Genomic DNA, 25,745 nt, shown 5'->3' with positions numbered 1-25,745 from the left:
GAGGAGGCGTCTCGTCTCGTCAGCTAGCTAGCCTCGCAGGTTCCGAAGCGAGCGACGAGAGAGAGAGAGAGAGAGAGAGAGAGAGAGAGAGAGAGAGAGAAGTGAGGATTGGAATGGAGGCGGGGTGGGGGTATAAATACAGGCGGCCGCGGTCTGGCTAGAGAGAGAAGTGGAAAGATGGCGCGGGTTTGGACTCTGGATTTTCGGGGCGGGAGCGAGGGCGATTTCCTCCGGGTAGGCTTGGGCTCGCGCTAGCTCGGGATCGACCTAAACTCCTTTCCCTTTTTGTTGTCACGCTGCGGGTTTCTTTCCTTCTATTGTTGGCGACCCACTCCCTCGTCTCCGTTCAAATGTGCCAGCTGCCCGTTGCTCGATCGAATACGAAAATGTGCCAGTGCTGCGCATTTACGAGGAAAAAACCCTATGGTATATTTGGGAAATGATTATGGCAATACGAAAACGATTGCTTTTTGTTCACGCGCTGTCGTGTGAACATCTGGACCCTCTCTTCTTCCTTGCGTCGGCTGGCTCCCCAACTACCACAACCGCCAACCTCAGAGCCGCCACTTCCTGGCATGAAATGGCCCTTCCGCGTTGCTGAGCGAGGCAACTCCCCCCCCTTCCTTCCCGTCCCGCGGTGGCCGGATCAGGTGTTTATCATTTTGCTAAAGATAATATCCATGGAGCCAATTTTTTTGCCACATCCACATGGTACTCATAGCTTGAAAGCCGTGTCTGTTAACTTGAACTAAAAATTCACAAGTCATGTAGACTGAAAACTAAGGTTTGGATTTGGAACTTCATAGAGTTTCTAGACGACGAAGTTAGTTGGAAGAAAACCATGACACTGATAGCGCAATGCGTTGCAACATATCAATACAAGGGCAACCACACAACATGTGGCATAGCCACTTCTATGGTATTTTACTCTTCCATGTCTTATTGTTTTGCTCCAAATGTCAATTTCACGTGGTGGAAACATTTTCCATGCGATGCCATTGTTACCAATGATGAATACACGCCAGACCGTAAGCAAGAATCATACATATATACTTTTTTAAACATCTTAGGTGTGTGTGTGTCTTGGGGGGGGGGTGCAGAAACTTCCCACCTGAACATTTATTACCGACAAATGTAATTTGGCAAGATAAGTTGCATAATGCAGGGGTGGAGCAATGGCCGGTATTATCAGCCCCACCTCTCACATACACACATCAAGCTGAGCCAGAGCACATGACATAAGAAGAAAAGAAGATCAAAATGAGAGGGAAGGTTGGCAACAGGAGCCACCCGAAATCCTCGACACCAACAACCTCAAGAAAACGACACCTAGAGCCTGAATAGGTAAGCAGTCAACGCCGTCAAAAGACCTACTCAACCGAGACCACATTGCAGACATCGGTATGTTGCCAACGTCGTTGAACCGCATCACAAAGCCAAGATGAAGCAACTAGTGAACTCACGAAGTAGACGAGTAGATACACCACCTCGACGACTCGGAGCCATGACCCAATAAGGATCACTAACGACTAGATTCTGTTATGCACTATGGGGCAATTGTGGAAAAGTCTCATAGTAAGTAATATATTGTGTTACACAATAATTGCAAAAATAGAAAAAAACATAGCAGTGGCGGGCATAATCTAGGGCCCACCACTGGTACCGCTTGCGTTCTAATTGGCCAATCCAATATCCCACGGATTGATAAGGTGGCTATCATCCAACCATCCACACCCAACATGCACACACAGATTGTCACCGTCAATCCCTTCTCCTATATCCCCGTTATCCTTTCCCTTCTCCTCTCTCTCTCCCTCCCTCCCCCCCCCTCTCTCTCTCTCTCTCTCTCCCTCTCTCTCCCTCCCTCTCTCTCTCTCCCTCTCTCTCTCTCTCGTCATTGAACAAGCATGGTGGATCTAGCGGCCATGTCGGGGGATCCGGCGGGGTGGTGGATCTAGCGGGCGCAACGCTCACAATGACGGATCTAGTCGGCTTGTGGCGGCGAAACCAGCAGACGTACGTGTGTGCGGCGGTGCATCCAACGCGCGTGGGGTGGACCACCGCTGCTGCGCCGCCGGCTGGCACATCTATTTTTTATTTTATAGAATTATACCAGTGAAGGGTAAATATTTACGCCCGCCATTGGTAGTGTATGCCATCAGTGGTCATTACTAGTGGTGGGCGCTAGGTAATATTCGCCACTGCTAGGTCTTTACCACTGGAATGCCATGTTAGTGGTGGGGGTGGCCCTAAGAGCCTTGCCCGACACTGCTGGGCTTTTGGTGCACGCCACTGGTAGCCATTCCCGCGGAAGTGTGGCTCGGGAATAGACGAAAGCTATGCTATAGTGGTCTCTGAAGACACTGGAGTAGATGGCGGTGACCAGCTTGACGCGGTGGAGCTCCTAGTGGCAGCGGTTACCCTTGGGGACGACGCAGTTGATGGCCGGGGCTCGTCGAAGTTGGGCGTGGTGGAGGGTTTCCTTGGGTGCGAATGCATCGCTGGATTGTGTGCTCTCCTAGTCGTGCAAAATGGTTAAACCGGCACGATGGTGCACGACGATGCCAAGATTTGAATTAGGAAGGTCATCCTTTGTTGTAACCTCACAATTTCCTCTATTATCGCAACATGCATACTCACTATATCTTCAATGTAGTATACCGGGATTGGAACAAAAAAAAGAAAATTAAGATTAAAGACAAAATTTATAAAACACAAAATGAGGAATCAAAGGTGTATGATGGCATCGATAAAGATGAACAAATGTATTAAACATATGGCAAAGTGACAAACCTCTCTGATGTCTGAAAAGTATGCTTTCTCTAATGAAATTTCATCGGGCCTTGATACGTCCATTTTGCATCATGTTTTCCTACTGTTATTTATAATGTCTTTATGCTTTATAACACTTTATGGAGTAATTCTAATGCCTTTTCTCTCACAATATGCAAGGTTTACACAAAGAGGGAGAATACCGGCAGTTGAAATTCTGGACCTGAAAAAGCTATGTCAGAGATACCTATTCTGCACATCTCCAAATGAGCTGAAATTTTATGGAGAATTATTTTGGAATATATAATAAATATTGGAGAGAAGAACTACCAGAGGGGGGCAGCCAGGTGGCCACAAGACACCAGGGCGCTCCAGACCCTCCAGGCACGCTCTAGTGGGTAGTGGGCACCCTGGCCCACCTTCGATGCCCATCTTATGGTATATAAGGTCTTTTGACCTAGAAAAAAATAAGAAGATGACTTTTGGGACGGAGCGCCTTTATCGAGGCAGAACTAGGGCAGGAGCACTTTTGTCCTCCGGCGGAGCGATTTCGCCAAGGGAACTTCCCTCCCGGAGGGGGAAATTGAAGCCATCGTCATCACCAACAACCCTCTCATCTTTGGGAGGCCAATATTCATCAACATCTTCAACAACACCATCTCATCTGAAACCCTACTTCATCTCTCGTGTTCAATCTTTATACCGGAACCTCAGATTGGTACATGTGGGTGACTAGTGTTGATTGCATCTTGTAGTTGATGCTATATGGTTTATTTGGTGGAAGATTATATGTTCAGATTCATTATGCTATTTAATATCCCTCTGATCTTGAGCATGGATATTATTTGTGAGTAGTTGCCCTTGTTCTTGAGGACACGGGAGAAGATATGTTGCAAGTAATCATGTGAATTTGATATTTGTTCGATATTTTGATGATATGTAATCCCTATGCCCCAAAATAAGTGTCTTAGCTTTAGTACAACTTTGAACTAACTTATTTTGAGACCGAGGGAGTATTTTGTGGTTCCCTTAGTGGTGTTATGTGAACGTCTACTACATGACACCTCACCATCTTTGGGCCTAACAGAATGCATTGTGTAGTAGTTATTAGATGAAGGGTTGCTAGAGTGATAGAAGCTTAAACCCTAGTTTATGCGCTATTCCGTAAGAGACTGATTTGGATCCTTCACTACCGCAGGATGCTGCTAATGCGACACTACGATCAGAGACCCTTCGACGAAACTGTGTGCGATGCAATAATCGCAAACATTTATGATGACAGATGCATCAAACACGGTTCAGATTTTAATTGCGTGTGCGATGTAGGGCATACAGTTCAGTTCAATTATCTGTTTGCGATGAGGAGGAACAAAGAAAAACGGGCAGCCAGATGAAGGTGTGTGCGATATACAACATACAGTTCATTCGGATGAACTGTTTGTGATAAGGAGTAACAACAGAAACGGGCAGCTAGATAAAGGTGTGTGCGACTGAGGGCATGCACTTCAGAAGTATTAATTGTTTGCGATTAGGCAACAAAACAAAAACGGCCAGCCAGATCAAAGTGTCTGCAATTGATGGCATACACTTCACACGGATGAACCGTTTGCGATTAGCCACAACAAACAAAAACAGTTAGACAGATCAACATGTGTGCGCTAGATGGGCACCCATTCTATTTAAAAGAAGCATGCACGATGATAATAACGAGCGCGCACGGTTGTTGGAACAAGACATGTGCTGACGTTGCCTATTGCGATGCACCCTATGGTCCAAACGCCACGTACGCGACCGAGAAAACGTGCCCATGTTACGCCTTCCGGGAATACTACCGCACTTAGAACCGTCAATAAATTTTGAGCCCGCGTCCCGTCACATTCCAAATTACTACCACACTATATTTAATTGGAAACCTGTTCACACCGATCAAAACCTAAACGGTTTCCCACTTAGGAACGTATTAGTACTCGGTTATAAATACTAGTACTCCAAGATGACTGCACATTCCTCCTCAACTCCTTATCCACAAAAACAAACAAGTCATTCATCATCATCCCCTTGCGCCTGCCATGGCCAGCATGAGTTCTGGGTCGAGAGATTGTCACCAGGGAGAGGCGAGCATGGAAGCGGAAGCATGAAAGATGTCCCGCCTCGTCGCGAAAGTAGCCGACATGTCCCACCGCGCGGCCGTAGAAGCACAAAGGCCCCGTCGCGCCACCAAAGCAGCATGGAGGTCCCGCTGCGCCGTCGATGCAGCAATCTGGTCCGGCTGCGCCACGAAAGCAGAAGAGATGTCCCGCCGCACCGCGAATGCAACAGAGATGTCCCGCCGCGCCGCGGCGGCCTGGGAAAATGTCTCGCGGGCGGCGACGACTCTTACAGGCGCATGCATGTGATCGTCCATAGCTAGATGGATCAGATCTTCGGCTGGGCGGGGGTGTAGGACGACATGAAAGCCTCGTTTGAATAGGTTGTCGGCGTCATCCGACAACTACAGGGGGGGGGGGCAATGCGAAGCTCCGGGCCGGAAGGGCGCAGCAGGCGGAGGAGACCGCTGCCTTGTTGAAGAGGACGGGCATCACCGTTAAGAAACTTATGGACGAGAATGCCATGCTCCGCATTGAGTGCGAAAGGCTGGTGTAGGAATCCGTGGATGCTGCCAAGCACCGTGGTAAAGACATGAAACTGATGAAAGAGATCACCGCTGCTTGCCGCAAGAACTAGTCTCCGTGACCTGCAGTGCATCAAGAAAGTAGAGATCAGCGAGCCAAATCGTTGTATGCGTCTTCCTTCTTCTTTTTCCCTTGTGCATTTCGGGCATAGCCACATGTGGATTTTTTAATTATCTTCCTAATTATGTAAGACAATTGTTATGCATTGTCATCGTCCTTATATTCATCAGTCTTGCTATAAGTCGCATTCGATGCTATATAGGTCCGTCAGATCTTACATCACACTACAAAAAAATACACTTATGTGATGATACGTGTTTGTCACAGTAGGTCACGTTTTTTGTCATGCATATACATCCACGACGATTTTATGACATAATCAAGATAGTCATACCTGTGCTATTGTAGAAGTGTTCCATGACATTACCAAAATTATTATCACAGAAGTGTCCACTTCCATGATGATAAATCGCACGTCATAAAAGTGCTTTTGTTAAGGGTAACCGACACGTGGCATCCACCGTAACGGGTCGTCGCTAACCTATTAGGTTCCGATTTGGATCCGATAACCCGTGAACAACCTAGACCAATGGGGATTTTCCACGTGTAAAATTCTCATTCGCCGGCAGATCCATGTGTCAGCCCGGCATTCGGACAGTTGTCATCCAGCGAATGGACGGAACACGCCTATGGTACGTCGACACATGTCTCGGCCCAATAGTGGCTCATTCAGGTTAAAAGGCTGGGCCTGTCAAAATAAGCGGGCCGACCCATTAGCGGCCTACTTGAGTCAGGCCCATTCATAAGTACGACCCATACAAATTACACAGAATCGGCCCATCAAAGGACCATTATAGATTTGACAATTTCCAGCCCATCATCAGTTTCAACCCGTTAACGACCTGCTACGTCTTTGGGCCCAATTACGACCCGAGATTCTTTCGGCCTGTTAGCAGCCCATCGTCAGTTCCAGCCCGTTAACGGCCCGAAACGTCTTTCGGCCTTTTCCCGACCCATTCTGCAGTTGGGCCAATTCAAGCCCGTTGTGACTTTAGGCCTGTCCTCAGCCCATTCGGTAAATGGGCCAATTGCTAGCCCATTTTGTCTTTCAGCCTGTTAATGGCCTGCACAATAGTTGGGCCTTTGACATTGGGTCCATTAGGGGCCCATGTTCCGCAGGGCAAAATTTCAGCCCAACACGATTTTCGGCCTGTCAAAAGCATAGTTTGCAAATTGGGCCTCCTCTAGCCCATAACCCTTTCGGCCTCTTACCGGCCCGTAAAGTAAAAGGGCCGAGACACAATTGACATTTATTTCGGCCTGCTAGAGGCCCGCATGCCATTTCCATTTATACGACCCTATCGAGCTTTTGGCCTGTTAATGGCCTGCTAAGAGCCGTTGTTACGATGGGCCACATCATTTGTGATCCACTAAATATTATTTTGACCAGCCCAATTAAGACCCACTTTGACTACACATGTTTTTTCATTTATATGGTGTCCAGGAAATGTTCGGGCGTGTTGGCCCCCGTTTCAACGATATAGCATATTCAAAGAATTATCCTACTCTATACTATCACCTCTAAAAAACATACACTATACAATAAAAATACTAAGGCATAGAAACGTAGAATAATCCTACACTATACAATAGAGAAATTACAGCCGAATATACCCTTTGGGCATTATAGTTTGGCACCAGTGATAATAAAGCGTACACAAATAGCAAATTACATACACTGAACAAATAAAGCTCATACATCATGGACACGCATCAACAGAACTTACCATTTGAACTATAATATCTTTAGAAAATAGGATTGGCCGGATTCAGATAGCACAAATTTCAGTCTACAAAATCTCCAATTCCTTCATGGTTACCTCAGTGTCTCGTTTCCTTTTTTTGACTCCGGCATCTAATACCTGCAAGTGCAGTCTCAACTTGTTGATTGCACGTTGAGAATCATGTACATGTTGTCTTGCCACCTCTAGTTGATGCTCAAGAACATCAGTACATTCCAATTCCAAACCATAATCATTTGGTAACGACCATGCCGCACTGCTCACAGATCTTTGTGTTGATGTCACTTCATCCTAAAATGTTTCTGTAAGTACACATGACTAGGGCAAAAATATAGTTACAACACTGAAGCAAGCAAGACAGACTATTTTCTACATGGCAAAACAAGACTAACAATAATGTTACACGTCATAAAGCATAAGCAGGTGATATTTTAAAAATTATAAAAATGGTAGTCTATGCAGCCCGCATACAGAAATCTCTAGCTCACCAGAGGAGCATGATATTGGGGCCAAATCCAAAACACAGACATGTTACAAATTTAGACATCACGTTGCGTATAAGTAAGCAAGCAGTTGGCCATTCTGTAGGTCAATTAAAGTCTTAGAAAGCATAATGAACAACAGAGGGATTCATACAAACCTACTACAGCAAGCAAAACTTTGCAATCATTAGCCTAGTATAAACTAGATATTGAGCCTCATGCAGTAATAGTTGGTTAATAGACTTCAAAGCTTTTGGCACACTTTGCCAGGGTAATTAAATTGTAAGGCCTTTAATTATGTCAACTAATAGTTATACAAGTACCCAACATCAGACATTATTGTTTGGGCATCTCATTAGGACAAATAAAGCAATTGAAAAGAGCAATTTAACTATACCCGAAAGAAACAAACAATTGAACTGTTGAGTTGGATACAATGACTTACCTTAACTGGTTGAATAGGCTCAGCGATGCTCCTCCTTCTCTTGCAAGGCTCCTTCCTAACATATTTTACTTTAAAATCCTCAATCTTATCTTCATTGCACCCCCTCTGCAAGGTGACACAAACTAGTTACTCGTCTCCTTGGAAGATAAATATGCATGCTTTCCAGTTTGTGAACAACACAAAAGGATGAGATTATAACAAAACAAGACCACATAATGAAACATGCCACATCTCTTGCACACAATGAAATGAGCATTTACTATGTGTGTACTTTGTAAAAACTAGGCATACTTTTGAACTGGATCTTCAGGTACTCTTGGAGAGCCTACTTTAGTGTACAACCAAATCTTTATGTCACCTATGACTTAGACAAGCCCCCACTACATCAACCCCTAGTGTTTAAATCATTGACAAGCTCTGTTAGAGTGTTAGGTCAAGAATAAGAAGTAATCAAAGCAAACAGTCCTAGTATGGCTGGCTGATACAAACAAGCAATTGAACAAATATGTGAACAAATCTTACATATCAAGAAAAAAGCAAAGAAGGAGGCTTAAAGACCATCACTTGACTGACCAGATTTTAGGGGCATTTAAACATCATGTGCAACGTATGAACTACCATAAACATTGCATATTACAGATTCTTCAATGGAATGCACATGTATTAGGTTATGCCATGTATGATGATGCCTAAATGTACACTATAGCACGCCGGAGTGATTCATCATTGCACACACAATTGAATTGCAGGTTAAGGGTCAGTTCTATTAAGCCTTTTCAGAACTTATTGTCAAAATAAGCCATAAAATATTTAAATAAGTCGTTTTGAGTTATGGGCTTGGGCTTAACTTATTTCGCTTTGGGGTGGGGTGTTTCGGGTAGAAGCTTCCTCCCTAGCGCGTATGCAAGGGGAGGTGGTACCGCATTCCCGATCTGCCTGTGCTTGCTCCGGATGTTGCCAACGAAATGGTAGCCATCAGGGAAGCCCTGCATTCATGTCATGTTGTGGGATCAGATCAGAGTCTTCAACAAGATGGCAGCAGATCCGATTCATGGCAACGTGCATTGGATTCTGATTTGCCTGTGCCTGCCCTGGAGGTTAAGCCAGACGGGAAACGAGGCAATTGCTCTTGCACATGCACAGAACTATGATCTGATTCTGATAAAATAGCTCAATCTACTCTAGTAGCATTGGTGGGAACAAAATCTACTGTCAACTAGCCAAGTGTAGTTGCCGAGGCACAAGTGGATGCATTACTGCATATACTACCCACTATGCAGTAGCAATTTCGAGAGTGTTGATAGGGATATCTGCAAGAGTACTTGCTTACCTGGGATCGCGCACATTCACGAACAGTGATGATCCTGTCCTGATCAGGGTGGAAGCACATGCCGACCCTGCCCATTGGCTGGGGATATGTCACTGATGTGGGGAAGTTGCCCTCCCAGTCCAGCCTCCCATACAGGCCTTTCCACTGATTGTTCCTCTTGGCTGTGTTGAGCAAGTACTTAGGGATCAGATCCACCGTTTTCCCTGTGGATAGCTTCACCTGTAGTATTCACATGATGAAAATTAGCTGCTAGTACATCACATGGTTGCTTACCAAGAATGTAGAGAGCAGCAGAGAATGTGAATAAGATGGCTGAAACTGAATGCTACCTTCTCATCTGGCAGGTCATGCCAATCACAGCCAGGGCGCTTTGGGATGTGCTTGCACCTAATGAGATTCACCTCGTTCATCTTTTTGGATATGTGGTCACTCAGCGAAAGCGTATCGCCTCGAATCTTCTTATGGAACCAAGAGATGGGCTCGCCTCCGTACTACAGCACACAAGGGAGAAAGAAAATTCAGCTTGTACTGATCAAGAGCATTGACTGACACAAGAAATTCAGATTGTACGCACCTCTATTGTTGGGTTGCTGGCGCCATTCACCACCGGTGGTAGATCGCCGATTGTATCCCTGACTGTTATAGAGCGGAAAGGAGCTCCTCCAGCTGTGCTCCTGGCAGCAGCATAGTATTTACCTCCTGGCAGGTTTATTTTCAGCTCAGGGCTAGCGAAGACATGCATTGGTTCAGGCCAGTCAGGAAGAGTCTCCCAGGCGCGGTGGCCTAGATGAACGCCCTTTTCCTGGACTGCGCGACGCCATAGGCACCTGCCTCTAGAATGCAGAATCGAACCTAGGAACATGCAGACAAGTTGAAAACATATGGAAGTTAAGGAAGACCATAGCACAAATAGAGAAGAGCAAGCGTCAAGGACCTGGTACCCCACCTCCTGGAGCGATGCTAGTGTCAGTCTGAAGGTCTGGCCCATCTTAAATGAAACAAAGTTCCTGACGTTTTCCAAAAGGAAGAACCTTGGCCGGAAATACTCTGCGAAGGACAGGAATGCCAGAATCATCTCGCACTGAACCTTGCTCCATGGGCTCTGCTTGAATCTGTTCATCCAGGAGAACCCCTGAGAAAAGATGCACAAAGAGCGTCAAGCAACAACGCAGAGGATTGACAAAACATGGAGCATTCATCTGGTGTATAGGTGAGGCATCTGACCTGGCATGGAGGACCACCATTGATGAATTCTACTTCACCGGGCATAGGGAGATTCTTAACCTTCTCATCTGGAAGTTTTGCTGCTCTCGCAGAAGCCTCGGAAGTGGAGAGGCAGTCATCAACATCGCCACACTTATCCATTATCGCCCTGAATATGAGAGTAGTCAGAAATAAGTAATGGGTTTAGTGCATCCAAAGGGGGAAATGGGTTTTGCATACTTCAGAATTACATTGCAGTTCTCCACAAACACTGCTGCTTCAGGATGATTTTGAAGAAATGCTTGCCCAGCAGGTTCTTCATATTCGATTGCCCATTTTGTACGTGAAGCGCCTGTATAGTTGAATGATCAGAAGGTATGTGGTGGCCAAGGTGCTCTGTCTACGAAAATGCACAAGCATCTTATGAAGAACATGCAAATGGAAAACACATTACCAGCTAGGTGCAGCCCTTCAGACAAACCTCCACAGCCAGCAAAAATATCAAGGGTTGCAAGACAGTTCTCTGGTGTTTCATCCTTGTGTTTATCCGAACCGGCTTGCTCATCGTCACAAATCTGCTTCCCTTTATTCTTTCTCGAAGCAGGCGCCTTCCTTGCCAGGGTGAGCTTAACATTGGTCGGTAGCTGGTTCATAGACAAGGCAAACTCAATCAAATATATGAAGAAGTTTGTCAACAAGATGAGATGAACACAAAATTAAATTTGGCAATATCATTCTGACCTGCTTGAGAGCTCCAGTGCCAGGATCATATAAATGTTCACAGTAAAAGGCGTGCTCAACTACTACTGGAAGATTTGAATTTGGAAGGTCATCCTTTGCTGTAACCTCACATTTTCCCTCTATCATCCCAACATGCACACTAACTATATCTTCATTGTAGTACACACCTGGATCAAACAACAAAGAAAACTAGATAAAAGTCCAAGTGTAAAAACCATAAAGTTAGGTGGAATCACAGGCACATTATGATGGTAATGATGCACATAAAAAATGTGGTAAACATAAGGCAGAGTGCCAAACCTCTCTGATATCTGAAGTGTAAGCTTTATCCGGTGAAATATCATCAGGCCTGTATATCCTTCTTACACCAACTTTTGTTGATTTCAGATTAGCGTTATGAGACCTTGAAGTACCATTGACACTCGGCAAACGACATACCACATAGGGCTTCAGGCCCACATTTCTTCCAGCCCGTAGGTCCCACGGCCTTCGACTCGAGGGAAAAACTCGGGCCTGATATACAGGAAGTCATGAACATTGTATGTGACATTCTTGAGGACAAAGTTGGTCTCTAACAGTATTTTTAATTCATCACCAACCGCTACCCACTCCTCACAGGAACTACAAGTGCCAGTTCCATTACCCATTTTCTCACGAGGGAGGGAGAAAAAGGCACCTTTCTCAGGACAGTATAGGCTTTTGTGGATATACCCCACCGGCAAACCTTTCTTCTTCCTATCCTCTGCATTGGCCTTCTCCACCATAATAGCTTCTAACTGGTCTTTTCTGCAGTTGTAACCCCAGGGAATTAGCCGGAAGTTGACGGTAACTGATCCTCTCATGTCACCTACTTTGAATTGTAAACACTAAACAGTCATTCGTAAAGAACAACTCTCTTTCGTTTCCGGCTTTGCCGAGGATAGTGTGCGAACCATTTTGCAGAACTCTTCCATGAATCATTTGTGTGCCATCATGTGTCTCATACATATACTCAACAAAACACATAATGGCTTCTCCTGAATCACCTTCCAATGTGACCGCCCCACCAACAACAATACTTAGATCTCCAACTCTAACACTTCTGTACAGAGCTTCTCCATCGGGTGTTTTTCCAACCATTTGACCTTCCCATTTTATTTCTTCTCAAACATCTAATGATGTCACTCTAGACCTTGTTGGTGGCAAGGTCCATGAAACATGTTCCTCGCCAACTTCAACCTCCCCTTCAGCATCATCTTCTTCATTTTCTTCCTGTTCCTCCTCAAATACCTTTTGCTCATCATTCTCACCCCCTCCTTTGAATCCTTTGGGAAATGGGTTGCAGGGTAATCACCCCATATCCCGCCGACCAACTTTGTGGTTGTCGCACACATAAGATTTCGTTTTGATATTGGGGACATTTTTGCACTTGGGTTTAGATTCCCTCCTGTCTTCCCTTGAGATTTCTTCTTCATTGCTAGCTTCGTGTGACCTCTTTCTTCCATCTTCTTGAAAAGGCCTGTGACGAAGGCGCACCGTCAAATGTACTCATCTGGATAATTTGCGAACTGTTGAAGGATTATCTGTCCATGCACCACAACATATCTTTCAACAAGTGTTGCATCTTTTGAAATGAATGCATGGTGCCCTCTCTCAAATTTTGCTACTCTCTTGGTAACATCAGTGAAAGAAAGTTTTTGAAGCGCGAGTTTGTTCTTTTAAAATGGCAATGACACAAACAACCAGTCTTGCTGTTTTAAGGACAGTGGTATCACACCATGGCGCATACTGCTTCGTTGGTTGGCGTAACTTATACCTGGAATAATTTAAATTTTTATGCAAGTTAAGAGGAAGGTTTAATTGTGAGGGAATGCAAGATCCTATGTAAAATGCAAAAGACATAAGATCGTAATTGCATGACAAGCTATTGATTGAACATGTGTGCCTGGAGTACAGAATTGATTCATGTTCTTGTCAACCTAACTGCCTCTGTTTCCTCCTCAATTCTGATTTCCTTGGGTGTGACAATTGAATCTTCTTTAGATAATGTTAGAAGGGAGAGAGGAGGATTGGTGGAATAGTTGTTGTATTGCTTGAGCCTCGTGGGCATATATATAGGAGTACATGATCTACTTGGAGTACAAGGCAAGCCAGAATATTTCCTAGTCTAACCTATGTTTCCTAATACAATCACGTTACTCAACATCCCCCCGCAGTCACAACGGTAGCGATGTAGACGGTGAGACTGGAGAAGAATCCGAAGGCAAGCCGACGGACACCCCCCACAGTCGTAACGGTAGATGCGTCGCGGAGTCGTGGCTGGAGTGGAAACCAACGGCCGCGTGATGCACGCCGACCAGCTACACCACCCTCACGGGTGATTGGACTGATCACCCGACCGCCCGTGATCCACTTCATCCACGCTGCGCGACCGATCTGGCCAGTTGGTTACGCGCGTCTCCGTAGATCCCATGAAGATCATTCTCGAGTTCAGCGCGCCATCCACCGATCAAGCATCGGGCTGCCGCTGCGTCGCCCCGTGGGGCCGCAGCGCCGCCGCCGCGTGGTTCTTCCCGCGGCTGCATCGACTGCGTGCTGCCGCTGCGTCGCCCCTTTGGGTCGTAGTGCCGTGGCCCGCGGTCTACCGCCGCCCCGAGTACGTCCGTTCCAGGCCGTCTCGGTGGTTGCACCGACCCTCGCGCTGCCGCTGCGTCGCCCCGTCGGGCCGTTTCGAGCGTGGCACGCGTTCTCCGCCGCCGCCCGAGGCCGTCCCCGCGGTTGCACCGACTCGCGAACCGCCGTTGCGTCGTCCCTTCGGGCCGTAGCGTCGCGGCCCGCGGTCCCCTCCGCCGCCCTGAGGTCTTCCCGCCGTCGCCCCGACTCGCCTGCCGCCGCTGCGTCGCCCCTTAGGGCCATAGCGCCGTGACCCGCCGTCCACTCCGCCGTCACCGCGCGTCGACCTCCCGTGGTATGCGTCGCGCCGTCTCCCTTGGCGCGGGAACGCCATCGTCCGCGCCGATCTTTGCTATGCTGTCAGAGTTGTTCGCCTACTTCGAGCACCGCCGCCGCCGCCGCTACCTCGTAGCCGCCGCCGCCGCCCGTCCACCCCCTTCATCTTCGTCCGAGCACAAGCCCGTCGCCAGCGTCGCCGTCATCTACCCCGACCACTTCGTCTACTCCGACCACCGTTGGTGACGTCGGCCCCGCGCCGATGGACGCCGCAGTCGTTGTCGAGTTCTTCTCTACTGGCCCCTTCGACTTCTCCGACATGGCGTACAGCTCGTGCAGGTCCCTCGTCTATGCATGCCCGGTTCTGGCAACACCGATGCGTGCCTTCATCCACGATGTGTCCCCGGGCCTGGCAAGCCTGGTCGGCGCTTCGTCAACTTCGTCTTCGTCCGTCTACGCATGCCCGGTGTTGGCAACACCGGTGCGTGCCTTCGTCCACGATGTGTCCCCGGGCTTGGCAAACCCGCCGCGACGCGTCGTCAACAACATTTCTTCCGGGCGCACCACTACTTCGACACCACTGCGCCCATGACTGACTCGGCGCCTCCTTGCGCCCGCGGCTCCACGGCGACTTCCTCGACACCGGCTACCCCGACTCGACATCGACCACGGCAATCTTCGCACGGCTACCTCGACCACGGCTCCACCACCCGCGCTCTCGGCTACATCGACATCGGCACAAAGGGCTATCATCGGCTGTAGAGGAAGCCGACGAGTGCGGGGGGATGTCAGCCCGTCGGCTGCTACTCTCTCCAGTCTGACCGTCCGCGACGCTCCTGTTGTTCGCCACGCTACCGCTACGACTGCGGGGGGATGTTAGAGATATATTTGGGTTACATATGTTTGGTAGTCTAGGATTTGTAATCCGTCTCCTACCTTATCTCTAGGAGAGGCGTCTTGCCCTGCAAGCCATGTACTCAATATATACTCGCCCTCGAGGCTCAATAATAAACCATCATATTCTGCAACAATCCCTCGCTCTCTCCCTTCTAACAGATAAGTCAAATGCCTTCTCACTGAAATTCGAACGGGCAACTTCTCTTTTTGGTCTCTTGCAGCCAATGGCATCGTAAACAATATTGGTGGTAACATTGCTCTCCTCAATTATATTCTCATTTCTTCTTTTAGGCTTTGTTTGGCGCCTCTTTGTTCATGAAAGCGACAAAAATGTTGGACACATTCTTGATAGAAATGTTAGACACATTTTTCAACAAATACTGGACACGCTGAAAGAACTGAATACAGTGCAAGTATGTATGCATCAGATGAATCCGATACATAAAATATTAAAATGGCGGTTTAACTACTCATTCTTTGATTGACCCAATATGATTATGCTCGCTTACTACACATAGTGGCCTTGTAAAATATATTGTTGAATGACCAGTTAAATGCATAAGTCTCAAATGTACCAATAAATAACAATGGTGTCACAATCCATAGTTTCATATACTACACCGCACATCAAACTTATAAAAATAATAATATTATGACCGTTTAATTTGCTAACATGGAGAAGTGCAATGCTGCGGAAACTATAGCATTTCCAGGAATAAGTTTATCTAAAATTTGGGAACCAAAATAGCAAGGTAAGCACATATACCAGCAGTACCAGCAGAATGTGGAGAGTTCGACATAATTCCCCTGTAAAGTTTAGAATCAAGTAGATGTATCAATTAGAAGTTTAGATAAATATAACAATCAAATTACAAAATCAAGAGTTTAGCGGTTACACTGCAAAGCAACAATTTGTTAACACATTTTCAAACAAGGATATATTTGGCAGAGCTAGTCATGGTGAACGCAAAAATTATGGGGTGGGGAGGGGGGCAAATAACTTACCTGGCCGGTTTAATCTACAAATCTCCAGCAAGTCCAGATCACGATTCACCACCACCGAAACCAAGACTCCTGCACAACATAACAATTAGACTATTAGAAAAACATCCTAATTAGAAGTTCAGATGTGAAAACACAGATCTATGCAAACATAACTAGATGCCACCATAAATCAAATAGAAGCACGTCCACCCAAATTCAAACTACACAAATACAACTAGCGATGTCACCATAAATCGAGCGTAGAAGCTTCACCCAGATTCAAACCAAATAGGTGACGAGACGTCACCATGTATAAATCGAAAATAGAATCACAGTAAGCCGGGTTCTAACCAAAAGGGGTGATGAAATGCCAAGTACACAAAGGGATCAGAAGAAATAAAGCAACTGAGAGCAGATGGAGAAAAATGGAGAGAGGCGCCGATGCAACCTAGCTATTGGCAATTGGGCACACATGGTCCAGACAAGAAAGCAGGATCTACAGATCTGCAAGAACCAAGAAGTATCCATCAACCATCCACGGAGTGATGACGTCAGTTACCTCGGTGGTGCAATCTACATCTCCACCAAGGGCAGACCACAGATCCACCACCAAGGTCGAAACTCTTGCACAACAAAACGATGGAATAGACCTTCAGAGAAGCATCCTAATCAAAATTCTAGATGCGGAAACATGGATCTATGCAAATACAAAAAGATGTAACCATGAATTGGACATATAAGCAAGTTCATCTGGTTTCATACTACACAAATACAAACAGAGATCCCACCATTTATAAATCAGGCCGTAGAAGTACCGTCACCCAGATTCAAACCAAATGAAAGGGGTGACGAGATGCAAGTACAGAGAGTGATCGGAACGTATGTGTAGGCCAAGCAAGCAAAGGGCAGATGGACGGAAATGGGGAGAGGTGCCAGTGACACGGCTCCAGAGAACAAAGCAAGATCAGGCCAAAAGAAAAAACACACGATATAAACATGATCCTAGAACTGGCTGGCGATCATGATCCATCCAAGGCTAGGACAAAAGTATGTCGTCAGGACTAGCACACATGCACGTAAAGGAGGTAGAGAACCACATGTCCATGTAAAACCGGGGTGTGAAGAACCTCAGCAGGACGCGGACGAATCCCATCTACACCCACCATGGTCTCGGCTATCATTCCAGACGGAAGCGTGGCGTCGGGAGCACCTGAACAAGGTAGAAAACACCGGTGGCCGGTAGAGGACGCGGACGAAGCCCATGGTCGAGCCTCACAAAGATCATCGGCAAAAGGATCCACCGACCGGCTGGCTACACGTACGCACACCAGGCAGGCAAGATCCACGATCAAAAGTTGAGAACCCACCGGAAAGATTTGGAGAAACCGCGTTGCGTCAAACGAGTACACGCCGACGCGATCGGCAAAGCAAACCAGAAACCAGATCCTCAGCGAAACGTCCAAATCTCTCTACCCAAAACCAAAACCAAATTACAGAGCGAAGCAACCAAACTGAGACAAAAGACGGCGAGCAAGCACGCGCCGCACGCACGCGGTCATATGTATGTCTTACCGGGGCAGGCAGGCAGGCGAGGAAGGAGCCGGCCGGCTAGTCCCTCCGGCCACCGGCGAAGAGAGAAGAGAACGTGCGCGTCAGCGGGGGAGGAGGCGTCTCGTCTCGTCAGCTAGCTAGCCTCGCAGGTTCGGAAGCGAGCGACGAGCGAGAGAGAGAAGTGAGGATTGGAATGGAGAGAAGTGAGGATTGGAATGGAGAGAAGTGAGGATTGGAATGGGGTGAGGGTATAAATACAGGCGGCCGCGGTCTGGCGAGAGAGAGGGAGAGCGGTCGGGGTGAGGCCGCTGGGCGGGAGCGAGGGCGATTTCCTCCGGGCAGGCTTGGGCTCGCGCTAGCTCGGGATCGACCTAAATTCCTTTCCATTTTTGTTGTCACGCTGCGGGTTTCTTTCCTTCTATTGTTGGCGACCCACTCCCTCGTCTCCGTTCAAATGTGCCAGCTGCCCGTCGCTCGATCGAATACGAAAATGTGCCAGTGCTGCGCATTTATGAGGAAAAAATATATGGTATATTTGGGAAATGATTATGGCAATATGAAAACGATTGCTTTTCGTTCGCACGCTGTCGTGTGAACATCTGGACCCTCTGTTCTTCCTTGCGTGGGCTGGCTCCCCAACTACCACAACCGCTAACCTCAGAGCCGCCACTTCCTTGCATGAAATGGCGTTGCTGAGCGAGGCAACGCCACCCCCCCCTCCGGCTCCCGCGGTGGCCGGATCAGATGTTTATCATAGAGTTTCTAGACGACGATGTTAGTTGAAAGAAAACCATGGCACTGATAGCGCAATGCGTTGCAACATATCGATACAAGGGGCAACCACACAACATGTGGCATAGCCACTTCTATGGTATTTTACTCTTCATGTCTTATTGTTTTGCTCCTAATGTCAATTTCACGTGGTGGAAACATTTTCCATGCGTTGACATTGTTACCAATAGCAAGACCTTAAGCAAGAATCACACATATATACTTTTTTTAACATCTTAGGTGTGTGGGTGTGTGTGTGTGTGGGGGGGGGGGGCAGAAACTTCCCACCTGACAGAATGCAGGGGTGGAGCAATGGCCGGTATTATCAGCCCCACCCCCTCACATACACACATCAAGCTGAGCCAGAGCACATGACATAAGAAGAAAAGAAGATCAAAATGAGAGGGAAGGTTGGCAACAGGAGCCACCCGAACTCCTCGACACCAACAACCTCAAGAAAACGACACCTAGAGCCTGAATAGGTAAGCCGTCAACGCCGTCAAAAGACCTACTCAACCGAGACCACATTGTAGACACCGGTATGCTGCCAATGCCATTGAACCACATCACAAAGCCAAGACAAAGCAACTAGCGAACTAACGAAGTAGATGAGTAGATACACCACCTCGAGGACTCGGAGCCACGACCCAATAAGGATCACTAATGACTAGATTCTGTTATGCACTATGGGGCAATTGTGGAAAACTCTCAGAGTAAGTAATATATTGTGTTACACAATAATTGGTAAAAATATAAAAAAACATAGCAGTGGCAGGCATAATCTAGGGCCCACCACTGGTACCACTTACATTCTAATTGGCCAATCCAACATCCCACGGATTGATCAGGTGGCTATCATCGAACCATCCACACCCAACATGCACGCACAGATCGTCACCGTCAATCCCTTCTCCTATCTCCCTGTTATCCTTTCCCTTCTCCTCTCTCTCTCCCCCTCTCCCTCTCTCTCTCTCTCTCTCTCTCTCTCTCTCTCTCTCTCTCTCTCGTTGAACAAGCATGGTGGATCCAGCGGGCACGGCGGGGGATCCGGCGGGGTGGTGGATCTAGCGGGCGCAACGCTCGCAATGACAGATCTAGTTGGCTCGTGGCGGCGAAACCAATAGACGTGTGTGCGGCGGTGGATCCAGCGTGCGTTGGGTGGACCACCGCTACTGCGCCGCCGGCTGGCACTTTCGTTTTTCTATTTTATAGAATTATACCAGTGAAGGGTAAATATTGATGCCCGCCATTGGTAGTGTGTGCCATCTGTGGTCATTACTAGTGGCGGGCGCTAGGTAATATCCGCTGTCGTGGTTCTAAGTCTGACAGTAGAATGGGGGGTAGGAATGTAGAGGCAAGATCCTAGCTATGGAGGAGTTGTACACACGAGTTTTACGAGTTCAGGCCCTTCTCGGAGGAAGTAACAGCCCTACGTCTCGGAGGCCGGAGGTGGTTGACTGGATTGTATGCGTGTGTGTGTTACAGGGGTGCGAACCCTTGTCCCTAAGGAGGGGGGTGGCTTATATAGAGTTCGCCAGACCCCTCCCGCCCTCACTTACAAAGGGTTTAAGGTACATAAAGATGGGGACGTTACTAGTAACGCCTGTAATAAAAGTACATAATGACCATTAAGGCTATGACTTAAATCCCGACCGTTGCAGAGTGGAGTGGCTCTAGATCTTCTGGTAGTCAAGTGGTCGTCCGTTCGGTCGAGTGTCTTCAAGACTATCGAGTAGAACATGGCTTCATGGTCGAGTGGATGATGATTTTTCTTCGACTGCTTCTGGTTATTTTAGAGATGTCCTTGGGGAGGGTATCTTGGACAGATCCATGACCCTACCCTAGGTACATGGCTTCATCATTAGCCCCCGAATGGATCAGGGTTTGAGTGAGGAAGGAGTTGAGAATGCTTCCGACTCATTTTTCGTTGTTATGAATATATCTTGTTCGGGATCAATGAACTGAGGTGATGACACCAACTTCTTTTTCAGTCGCCTTGATCCATTCTTAGTTTTTGTCGAGTGAGCTTTTACTGAAAAGCTTCGAGTGATGATGCGGAGGATGTCTTCCGTCTGACAAGTTGTTCTGTTGTCTGCGGATTTCACGGGATTCGAATTTTGGGAAGCGCGCCGGGCGGGGGAGGCCATGGTAATCGGGACGGAATAGGCAGGTCGCCTCGATCCCCGCGCCACCTTTTTAGCCACGTATCGCACGCGCGGCTGTTGCGGGATTTGATGAGATCGTCCGGGCCTACAAGTCAGTCACTCGGAAGTATCCTTATAAAAGGCACCGGACCGGGCCTTTGAACAGTGCACCCTCATTCTCCTTCTTCTTCCTCAGATCTCTCTGCTACCTCTACTTCTGCTCTCGGCGTCGTAGCTCCGCTCGGACTTGATTCGCTGCCATGGGGAAGGAGAAGACAGTGGCGCTGGAGCGGGCAAAGAAGGCGACGAAAAAGGCAAAAGGGAAGCGGACTAGCCGAGGTGGATCCTCGTCGAGCTCCGGCCTGCCGTCGGGCTGGATCCAAGGCGATTAGATCCACTCGACGATTAGCCAGGACGACCTCGACGATCTGGTGGAGGGGGGCTGATCCCCCACGAGTCGGCGCGGCTCCCGGGGAATGAGACCGAGCCGCGGCCGCGGGAGGGTGAGTGCGTTCTCCTCGCCACTCACGTCGACCGCGGGTTTTCTTTGCCTCCCCACCCTTTCTTTCGTGGTTTTTTGAATTTCTTCGTGGCTCAACTCCACCACTTTACTCCAAACACTATCGTGTACCTTGCTGCCTTCGTGTCGATGTGCAAAAATTTCTTGGGTTGTCGACCACACTGGGGTCTCTTCAAGCACATATTCACCTGCCGCTCCCAGTCGGTCAAGAAAGCCAACCCGAGTGACGAGAGGACACACGTGATTCAGATGTGCGGGGGCCTTGGAATCCAAATGAGGAATAAGACCACCTTCCCAGCTATGATCCTTCCTGACTCGGTCCGGGGCTGGCAGTCGACCTGGTTTTACTGTAAGGACCAGCCGACTCCGGGTCAGTCGACTGGACTTCCCCCCTTTTCCTTGGATCGAGTGGAGAAGCCCTCCTCCTTGAGGGTGGTCCCGGAAGAGAAGGCGCAGGTGAAGGCGTTGGTCGAGCGGGTCGTCCAACTTGTCCGTGACGGGGTGACTGGAATGGACCTGCTGGAGGTCTTTCTCAGTCGACGCATCCAACCACTTCAAGCCCGTGACCATCCGATGTGGATGTACTCGGGACTCGAGGACTCCACTCGGATCCACCCGGAGGACGTTAGTGAAGACCCGGTGGAGAAGTGGCTGAGAGGAATCACCAACAACAAAGATAATCCCCGGGGGTCTAGGAGGGTGATTCCATTCGACCATTCGCGCCAGCCGGAACAGGTATGATTCTGCTTTGTCAAGTATCTTCTCGATTCACTATGTAACACCTTGTTGACGGTCGACTGTATTTCTTTCGTTCATTGTCTTTTCAGGCTCTTATTGATATGTACTCGATGCCCAACGGAGTGCAGGAGCAAGATGTCGAGGAAGGGGCGAGCGAGGGCAAGAGTGGTGAGTGGCACTCGGACGCGGAGGAGGACGAGGAGAGCGATGATTCGAGTGAAGACGAGGAGGTCGACTCGCCTCCTCACAGAGAGAAGATCCAAGCACGCTCAAGACCCGGCGGGTACCCCGGTCCTGGTGGCTGCACCGACTGGGCCATCTTCGAAGCGCCCCCGGACGTCTTCGCCAGCACCGACTAAGAAGATATCGAAACAACCCAAGATTGTGCCGCCTCCTGCGCCAAAAGCATCGAAAGCCACCTCCTCTAAACCACCGAAGGCTTTGCCCCGAATCAAAGTGACCGTCCCCACCATCTCCGGGTAATCATCTGATCTGTTCTTTTGGCCGACTCGAGCAACAGAACGTAACCGACTGAATGTTGACATTTGCAGTGCTGCTACATCCGGAACTTCTTCCTACCAATATCGAGATGAGGAGATGGAAGACGCGGTTACTTCCAACCCAGGTAAAAACTCTTATGATCTTGTTCTCGATTACTTGGTCGATTAAATTCTAGCTATTCACTTGGGGTCGACTGATTCCTCTGCAGATCCACCCAACGTCATCGCTCTTCCAGATGATGATGAAGACGTGGCCCCTAGGCCCAGAAAGAACAAAAAGTAGCAGCTGGCAAGACGTCTCAGCAGGGACCGACGACCACACTAACCGCCCCGGCAATCTGAAGACGCAGGCGGGGCCTCTGTAACTTTCGCTGTACCATTGTCGAGTGAGCGCCTTGCACCGTCGATTGAACCGGTGTTCCCTTCAGTTGTCCAGCCTCACGCTTCGGAGCTCCAAGCTGACGCACCTGGATCGTCTGCCCCCTTCTTCACCAACTACCATGTTCCGGAAAACCAGTCGGATGCGGCTGCGGAAGCCATCCGTCAGGTTAACGTGATGATGGAGCGGATGAAGATGGTGCACGAGCATGGCCAGGCTGCTTACGACGCCAGCGCTGCTCTCCGGGCCAATGTCCAGGTAAGTAAACTTCCGACTGACTTTGTTCTATTAGGATATGCTACCCGAAATATTTTCTTCCATACAATCTCTTATTGTCTGTGTCGAATCTGTACACCCACTGGGTGTTTTGTTGTCTTTGGTATTTGTGCTCTTCCACTCGGTCTGGGCGAGTAGGATCTGAACCGGTGGGGGCACTCTAAGTGCACCCACTGGGTGTAGTCCCTGAGATCACGGTCGACTGCGGGCAGTCGACTAGGGTCTGAGTATTTTTTCTTTCTTTTCTTCCACTCGACCCGGGCAGACCGGTCTAATGAGATCTACTTGACCCGGGCGGACCGGTCGAGTTGGATCTGAATCAGTGGGGGCATGCCAAGTGCACCCGCTGGGTGTAGTCCCCGAGACCGCGGTCGACTGCGGGCAGTCGACTGGGGTATGAGTTTTTTCTTTCTTTTCTTCCACTCGACCCGGGTAGACCGGTCGAATGAGATCTGAACCAGTGGGGGCACGTCAAGTGCACCCACTGGTGTAGTCCCCGAGACCGCGGTCGACTGCTGGCAGTTGGCCAGGGTCTGAATAGTTCTTTTCTCTCTTTTTTTTACTTGACCCGGGCGGACCAGTCGAGTTGGGTCTGAATCAGTGGGGCACGCCAAGTGCACCCGCTAGGTGTAGTCCCCGAGACCGCAGTCGACTGCCGGCAGTCGGCTGGGGTCTAAATGAACTTCTAAGTTTTATTCACTCGGAAGTAAATAACCTTTGATCTTGTCGATTGACACGTCTTTTACCTCCTGCAGAAATCTTGTTCTCTCATTTCTAAGTTTGCCGAGTTTGAGGAGAAGCAGAGGCAACTCAACCTCGACTTGGAGTTGGCCCGGCAAAAGTTGAAGACAGCCGAAGATGAAGCTGCTGGTATGGAAGGTAGCTGCCTGTTGACTGTTCACGTTGATCGTCTTTTAAGATATTTCTTTGATCTCTTGTTTGATCCGATTGCTTCTTTTGCAGAGAAAATGAGGTTGGCTCTGGAGAAGAAGGACTTGGACCTTGCAGCTACACAGAAGGAAGCTCAAGACAAGACTGCCCTTGCAGACCAGAAGCTGTCTTCGGTCGGAGCGTTAGAAGGGGATGTGAACAAGCTGAAGTCCTGTCTCAACGAGTCTAACCGAGAAGTAAGTCGTCTGAAGAAGGATAAGATTGCCCTGAATGAGAAGCTGGAGTATGCGGTTTGCAAGAGAAATGACACGGAAGCCTATCTGAGAACTCTTGCCAAGAAGCTCTATCTTATGCTGGAAGGTACTCCTTTTAATCCGACTGCTTTGCTGCTTGCAAGTTAATCTTGTCCAGTCGACTCACTAACTCTGCCTGCAGAATTCTGCGAAATCGGAAGGATCGAGACTGGTCTAGACCCTATCGTTTCTCCTGTTTGTGACGAGACTGCCATGAACGTGCTCCGACTGGAATCCCATGTCGCTGGCGCCACAAGTTATCTCGCACGCCTGAAGGTGGCAGTTTCACGGATCGACTCATCACTCTGGCCAGGGGCGACGCTTCAAAATGACCTGGAATCTCTGATGGCTCGGCTCAACGAGATTCCTGGTCGAGTGCAAGAATGGAAGAAGTCCTCTGCCTGGTGTGGTGCTGACGTGCCGTTGTCCTTGGTCAGAGTCCACTGCAAGGAAGCTCGTGAAGACAAGATGACGGCGATCAAGGTCGCCAACACCAAAAGGCATGACTTCCAGTCCTTTATGGAGACTTTCATCGCTGCTGCCACTCGGATCGCAGATGGAATCGACTTGGACGAATTCGTCGCACCCGCCAGTCCTCCTCCTGCCGAGTGAACAAACTATGAGATTTAAACCTATCTTAAATTTGCCTCGGAATGCCGAGTGGTTGCTGTAACCATTAAACTCCTTCGGGCTTGATGCTCGAATACTTTTGATTTGTTTCTTGGAACTTTAGGATTTATCTGAACTGCTTTTGAGTATACTTGCGATTGCTTCTGGGATCTGCTCTGTTGTATTTGTGGCATAGCTTAGAGGAGAAGGTTGCAGTCGACCCACGCCTCGCCGTTCTTGTGGACAAGGATGGAGCGCACGTTGTACTTGTGGCATAGCTCGGAGAATAGGGTTGCAGTTGACCTACGCCTCATCGTCCTCGCGGACAAGGGCGGAGCGCACGTTGTACTTGTGGCGTAGCTCGGAGAATAGGGTTGCAGTCGACCTGCGCCTTGTCGTCCTCGCGGACAAGGGCGGAGCATATGTTCTATTTGTGGCGTAGCTCGGAGAAGAGGGCTGTGGTCGACCTGCACCTCGTCGTCCTTGCGGGTAGGGATGGAGCGTACGTTGTACTAGTGGTGCAGCTAAGCCCCCGAGTGGGAGGATTGCTCACAACTCGGTAGGATTTTTTAAACTTAGGCGAGTACTGGACTACAGCTAAGCCCCCGAGTGGGAGGATTGCTCACCACTCGGTAGGATTTTACAAACTTAGGCGAGCACTGGACTGTAGCTATGCCCCCGAGTGGGAGGATTGATCACTACTCGGTAGGATTTTATAACCTTAGGTGAGTACTGGACTGCAGCTAAGCCCCCGAGTGGGAGGATTGCTCACCACTGAGTAGGATTTTTTAAACTTAGGCGAGTACTAGACTGCAGC

The 25,745-nt window shown here is 48.5% G+C and overlaps 1 pseudogene; it reads right to left on the bottom strand.

Annotated features, from left to right (window-relative positions):
* LOC119300230 overlaps positions 1-17,519 on the bottom strand; it is a 19,300-nt pseudogene extending 1,781 nt beyond the window's left edge.
* Positions 17,520-25,745: the final 8,226 nt, after the last annotated feature.

The sequence above is a fragment of the Triticum dicoccoides genome, chromosome 5A, assembly GCF_002162155.2.
Source record: "Triticum dicoccoides isolate Atlit2015 ecotype Zavitan chromosome 5A, WEW_v2.0, whole genome shotgun sequence".
NCBI classification, from domain to species: domain Eukaryota; kingdom Viridiplantae; phylum Streptophyta; class Magnoliopsida; order Poales; family Poaceae; genus Triticum; species Triticum dicoccoides.
This window is presented reverse-complemented; position numbering and strand designations above follow the sequence as displayed.